At 45.5% G+C, this 6,935-nt stretch overlaps 1 pseudogene; it reads right to left on the bottom strand.

Annotated features, from left to right (window-relative positions):
* Nucleotides 1–2,615: 2,615 nt before the first annotated feature.
* On the bottom strand, nucleotides 2,616–3,672 carry Psme3-ps2 (proteasome activator subunit 3, pseudogene 2; annotated as a pseudogene).
* Between the last annotated feature and the right edge of the window lie 3,263 nt (nucleotides 3,673–6,935).

The raw sequence follows: 6,935 nt of genomic DNA, 5'->3' as shown, positions 1-6,935 counted from the left end.
TTTGAGGCCAGCCTGGGCTACATGAAGCCCTGTCTCAAGACAGAGAAACAAAAAGCCCCCCAAAAAAACAAAACAAAAAACAAAAAAAAAGAAGAAAGAAAAAAAGAAAAAAGAAAAAAAAGGAAAAAGTTAAAAGTTAACAATAATTTTATTATATACTCTAAAAATTCCCCCTGGGAGTCAATTCAAGAAAAAAACGATAAAGCAGCAGGCACAGGCAAAGCTGTCGACACTTCTTTTCTCTTTGGTCTATCAAGACATGGTTTCTCTGTGTAGCCCTGGCTCTCCTAAACCTCACTCTGTAGACCAGGCCGGCCTGGAACTTAGATCCACTCACCTCTGCCTCCAAGCAGCATTGCTTCCTACAGCCCTCAAACAGAACAAAATGCAACTGGCTACAGGCGATGAATGGACAGAAATGTTTTAACTGACCCTGGGATGGTCTTCAACAATGGTAAAGAACAAGCTTTCTGTTACTATAACAGCTTTAAGGATGAGTTAGCGGTGGCTCACCACCGTGCAAAGGCTCTCAACACCAAGCCCAACGACCTGAGTCTGATCCCTCTGACCCAGATGCAGGAAAGAGAAAACTGACTCCCAACAGTCGTCCTCTGACTTCCACTTGTTAACCACAGCGAGTGTGTGCGCACATGCAGAGACAAACAATAAACAAAATATACTTTTTTCAAGAAAAGGGAAAGGAAGGGGCTGGAGAGATGGTACAGTCGTTAAGAGCACTTATTTTTCTTGAAGAGGACCCAGGTTTGGTCGCAGCTCCTACATGGTGGCTCACGACCATCCAAAATCCACTAAGGCGATTCCACGCCTTCTTCTGACCTCCTGAGGCTTTGCACATGCAGGAGATATACTCCCCAGGCAGAATAAAATAATCTGAAAAAAATTTTAAATGAGAGAGGCCTGCTTGGCTCATCTGTTTAGAGATTTTGGTTCACAATGACTGATCCCCACATCGTGACAGACCATGTGAGTACCTGTGCTACACTGGATGAGCTGAAGTCACCGTGGCACCTGAAATCATGCGGACAATGGAACCAGACACAAAAGACAATGTCATTGTACCTGAAGTTGCTGTGAAGGTCCCAGAAAGCAAACCCATTGGGTCAGTACCACTCTGAAGCTAGGATTGTGACATGGGATGGACTGGAGTGAGCATGAGGAGGTGACAGGGATGCTCTAATGCTTGCACAGAGCTGTAGAGTTTCCCAGGTTACTGTAATAGCCACTTACAAAAGGTAAATTTGGGCTGGAGAGATGGCTCAATGGTTAAGAGCACTGACTGCTCTTCCAGAGGTCCTGAGTTCAATGCCCAGCAACCACATGGTGGCTCACAACCATCTGTAATGGGATCCGATGCCCTCTTCTGGTGTGTGTGAAGACAGCTACAATGTACTTATATACATTAAATAAATATTAATAAAAAAGACGTGAAATGTTATGGAAATTTTACTTCAATAATACTGCTTTAAACCTACATATTAAAAATATATATTATAATATAAAGAATATACACAAAGTATGTCAAAATGAAAGCCTCTGTTCCGTGTGGGCCATGGGGTCACACATGGTATCTTTTTTTTCTTTCATTCTTTTCTATAGTTTCTTCATGTTCTGGAGTAGATCTGCCATTCTTTTTTTTTTTTTCTTTTTCCCTTTTCTTTTTTTTTTGGAGCTGGGGACCGAACCCAGGGCCTTGCGCTTCCTAGGCAAGCGCTCTACCACTGAGCTAAATCCCCAACCCCAGATCTGCCATTCTTAACCATGGCCACAGTTTGGGTCTCAAGTGTCCCCAGTGGCCTGCAGGTTACAAACTTAGTCCTTAGCTCTCTGTATCAGGAGACAACGACAATTTTAGGAGTGGGCGGGGTCCAGGGGAGGAGTTGGATCCAGGAATATGGGCTCAAAGACTGAGGGACTGCAGTCTGACTGTGTATCCTTTTCCATCTCCTAGCTTCTGCCATGACGACCTCAAATCTCCAAAGCAGTCAAGGCCAAGGGATTGTAGGCCAAAAGACTCTTTCCCTCTTTATAAACTAATTATCTCAGATATTTTATCATAGCGATGGAAAGCAGTACTACAGATAATACAGAGAGGAGCCTAGGAAAACAGTAGGGTGTGTATGCATGTGTGGGTGTCCCTGTATGTGAGTGTGTGTGTGCATGTGTATGTATATATGCGTGTGCGTGTGTATGCATGTGTGTGTATTTATGCATGTGTATCAATGCATTTGTGTGTGCATGTGTGTGTATGTGTTTGTGCAGCAGGATGCAGGTGAGGTATGACTTGTTTGTTTGTTTGCTCTGGTTGAGAGGTTGTAACAGCCAAGTTTCCAACAGGATGTGCCCCCAACAGGAAAAGCAAAGCTCATCACCCCCTCCACTGGCCTCCCTGGCCTTGGAGACGGAAGAATAACAGACATCTGTCCCCAAAAATATCTCTTGCACTGCAAAATTACTGCGTCACCGGCAGAGATGGGGACAGCTGGTAAACTTATAAACAGTGAGAGGAACCTTAGAAGTAGAGAGGCCTTGACTCCTTTTTTTTTTTTTTTTTTTTTTCCCTCACAGAACTAGATGAGAGTTTCATTAGACTCTAACTAAAAACAGAGAGGTGTGATTACTATTTCCAGCCAGTTTCCCCATCAGTCATATAACAAACCAAGGCAATGTCGGTCTTGATCCAGACTCACAAAGTCCCCCGGCCCTGGCCCTGGCCTCAGTACAGTGTCTCTGCTTTGCTGCTTCGGGGCCGTTTGATCTTCTCAATGTTTTTCAGGATCATGTCATGGAGCGTGACATCCTCAGCTCTGAGATGCTGAGGCGGAGGCTGATGTACTCTTTCTCGTCGATCTCTGTGACAGTGTGGCGACAGCCCTCCACATGGGCTATTTTAGAAACCAATTTGGCTCTTGTAATATAATATCTAGAAATCTGGTCCAGAGATGATGCAGCTTCACTCTCGACAGTTCTTAGCTCTGCAACTGTTTCCTCCTGAATCGACACCCCGAAGTTGTTCCCATCTTCTATCCTGGGAATCAAGAGCTGAACCCACATTTTAACCGTGTTACATTTCTCGATCAGCAGCGGAATCTCAGGTTTTACTTTCTCTTTTTTTTTTTAAAGATTTATTCATTTATTATATATGATTACACTGTAGCTGTCTTCAGATACACCAGAAGAGGGCATCGGATCTCTTTACAGATGGTTGTGAGCCACCATGTGGTTGCTGGGAATTGAACTCAGGACCTCTGGAAGATCAGTCGGTGCTCTTAACCGCTGAGCCATATCTCCAGCCCCAAGGTTTTACTTTCTCAATAGTGTCCACAAGCTGCTGGTTGCTTTTCAACATCCCGTTGGGCATCACAAACACCTTGGTTCCTTGGAAGGCCTCTTCACATTCATCCAACCTGTGCTTCTTGTAAGTGGGACCATCCAGTCCATCGTGGCTATTGGTGAGGAGAATGGGGTCAGGGACTGGGAGATTCATGTCTGAGTAGATCTAAGTTAGGTCATGGATATTTAGGATTGGTTCCTTCAAAAAACTATCAAGTTCTAATAACTTCTTTGCCACCAAGTCTTCTCACTTATGATCCGCTCCCTGAAAGAATCAACCTTGAGCTTCACTTCCTGATCCAATTTCAGCAACCAGGCCATGGCTGGCCAGACCGAGTTCGCTCCGCTGGGTGCTGGAGGTGCTGTGGGCTCCGGGGAGGGCACTGGAGGGGGCTGAGGAATCTCTGCTGCCCTTGGGACCCAGGTGCCCTCGCTGGCTTGCTCACCGCTTGGTCGTTCCCTCCCTCCGTGCCAGCCGGCCACCCACCCACCTGCTGCCTGCTAGCTCTCTCTTGACTCCTTTTTAAAAAAAAATATATATATATTTTAAACAAATAGTGTTAACCTGAAATGACGGTGCATGCCTCTAACCTCTGCTTTAGGGAATCTGAGGCAGGAGGATTACAAGTTCAAAGAGAGTCTGGGCTACATAGCTAGACACTGTCCTGAAATTATATTGATTATAGCTATTAAAGAAATAATTAGGCTGTGCGGTGACATTTGTTAAGACAGTGTTGGGGCCTTTACTCTGTCCATTCTATTCTGTTCTGCAGGCACAGGAACCTCTATAGAGAGCGCTCTGGTGGGCTAGGGAGTTGCTGAGGCACATGGGAATGTAGAGCCACAGACCCAGACACACGCAGAAATGTGTCAGACTTAGAGGGATCCCATTACAGGTGGGTCTAAGTGACCAGACATCCTCTGTGAATATGATCAAGAATGAGGACCCCATCAGATATCAAGGATGCTTGGAGGTCAAGGTTAGGGAGTATTAAGCACAGCAACTCATCAAAGATCTTTACTAATACTGGATTTTACAAAGAAATGCATAGTTGGGCCTAGGAAAAGGCTTAGTTAGACCTTGGCTCACGTTTGGCCCAGGAAAGAATCTTTGTCATGACAGGTCATCAAAGAGCCCGTGTCAGGGACAGCTCAATAAATTTTCATAAAACCCAGCTCACAGGTTGGGGGAGGGCGGTGCATGCCTTTAAATCCCAGCACTCAGGAGGCAGAGACAGGCATATCTCTGTGAGTTGGAGGCTAGCCTGGTCTACAGAGTAAATAAGAACAGCGGGGCTATACATAGAAACTCTGTCTTGAAAAATCAAACCAAACCAAACCAACTCCCTCCCCGCCCCCATGCTCACACTCAAACAAAAAACAAACAACAAAACAGCTCATAGATCAGAACATCCCAGATGCTCCCTTGGCTCTCCCTGCTAAGTTGCTAGCTTTTCCAGCATTAACCTCTCCTCCAGCTTCTTTGAGCACATGCTTGAACCTGGCCATCAGAAGGTGTGCAGTGGGGATTGGAGAGATGGCTCAGCAGTTAAGAGTACTTGGTGCTTTTGCAAATGACCTGGGTTTGGTTCCCAGCACCCACATAGCTGCTCACAACCTCCTACAACTCCAGTTCCAAGAGGACTAGTATCTGCTAGTTTCTCCTCAGGGCTCAGTGGATCCCCTGTTGACTTGGCATCTGTCAGGGATGTGAAAATCCACCAGGGGAACAAGAGTCTCTAAAATGCCAGGTGAGTTTCCACCATACACCACAAACCAGAGAAAAGGATTGTGGGAGATCTCTCCAGAGTACTCTACAATGGTGTTGAGTACAAGGCTGCCTTCTAGAACTATCCACAGGGTCTCAAAAAGTTAATCAAAATAAGAGTAGCAGGTAGATTCAAGCCTTGCTTACCTCTAAATTTTTTTAAGGGATCAGGTCTCCTCTCAAAATCGATGTTTGGTTCCCATCTCAACTCTCCTGTCCCACTCTGATAAGGAGCGACCGGCTTCGGCAGCGGCTGTGCTATGAGTGTGGGCTCCAGCACATGTTTCTCTCTGGACTCATTCTTCCCTGGGAGAACCGCACTATGCACAAAGGCAGTCAAAAGTCTGAAAGGAGGCCTCCCAGGCAAGTTAGAAGAAAGCGGGCCTTAAAGTGGCTTTGCCCCGGGGATTCAGCCACAATCTTTTCCTCCTGACTCTGAGATTCTGCTCAACATTGGGAACCTTTGTGGCGTCTGTCCTCCATCAAGGGGATGACACTTATTGCATTGAGTCATCACCAGGACCCATCAGGAGGAGCCCAGGTCTCTTTGGAAAGGCAGGTGGCATTATTGATGCTATGGCACCAGTAATTAAATGGGAACTGACTGACGCAGAGCCCACCTTCCAGACTAGCCCAGAGACAGAGTGTGGGGCTCCCCTTCAGCCCATCCCTCTTTGGAAATTTACATCCCTAGCGAGGCTCCATTGTGAAACACCAAGACTCCGATGTGGAAGCGAGGAAGACAAAGGGTAGACTCTGAATCAACGGGCAGGTGTCTGCCCTTCAGAGACTCCACCGGAGGGTGGGCCCGTGACTCACTCTAGATCCTTTTACTTTTCCTAGTGACCAATCTGATTTTCCCATTACACGGCAGTGATTCACCGAGTGCTGTCGTGGTTATGTAACTGGGGCTGTTTTGATCTGTTGGGTGTCTCTATCTCTATTTCTATGTCACCTCTGTGATGCTGCGGAGACGCTCGCGTTTTTACATAACTTGGTCCATGGTAACAAACAGTTGTTGAAATATCTTCAACAACTTGAGAACAAAACAACTTGCGTCCTCCATCTCCAGGAAGTGAGCATCTGGGTGGTAGATGAAGGCCCAGCTTAGAGCCAGGAGACCCCTTACTAGGCCTGGATTGACTGAAGACACCATTTGTGTTCCCCATCTTCTCTGACCTTAGTTTTTCCATCTTCAGTGAGATGAACTATATAAAACACTGACACGCAAGCAATTTATAATATCATTGACATTCCTTAAGGAGTCTAGCAAAGGTCCCAGAGATGGGAAATTTGATGTTTTCCATCAAACTCAAAGTGGATATGGAGACTAAATTCCAAGACAGACTGGGATAATGTGGTGGGGAGGGAGAAACAACACATTTCTGCTAGGGGTCAGAATGGCATTGGAGGCACCAGTGCATTTTGAGCCTTCAGTTTGTCATTTATAACACAAAAAGAATGGAGGAAGTGATGGGAACTCCATTCCCAACATCCCCTGGGCTAGATGATTTTATTTGTAAGGAGTCTAGCAGAAATCTGTTGTTTCCCCCTCCCCACTACATTATCCTAGTCTGTCTAGACTGCTTACTCTCTTTTCTTCTCTCTGATTCTCTGATATGCTTTCTTTTTGGACTTCCTATACTATTGTTTGATTAATTTCTTCTGGCCTATCTTCTGGTTCACTGATTTTCCCTTTGTCTGTATCTAATCAGCTATTAAATTCATCCATTAAATTCAATGTTTGGTAATTATATTTATATTTATTTTCCTATATAATCTCAGGTGGGTGCGAAGGCACACATCTGTGATTCCA

The sequence above is a fragment of the Rattus norvegicus genome, chromosome 6, assembly GCF_036323735.1.
Source record: "Rattus norvegicus strain BN/NHsdMcwi chromosome 6, GRCr8, whole genome shotgun sequence".
Lineage (NCBI taxonomy): Eukaryota > Metazoa > Chordata > Mammalia > Rodentia > Muridae > Rattus > Rattus norvegicus.
Note: the sequence above shows the minus strand (reverse complement) of the source record. Positions and strands in the feature narration are given on the sequence as shown.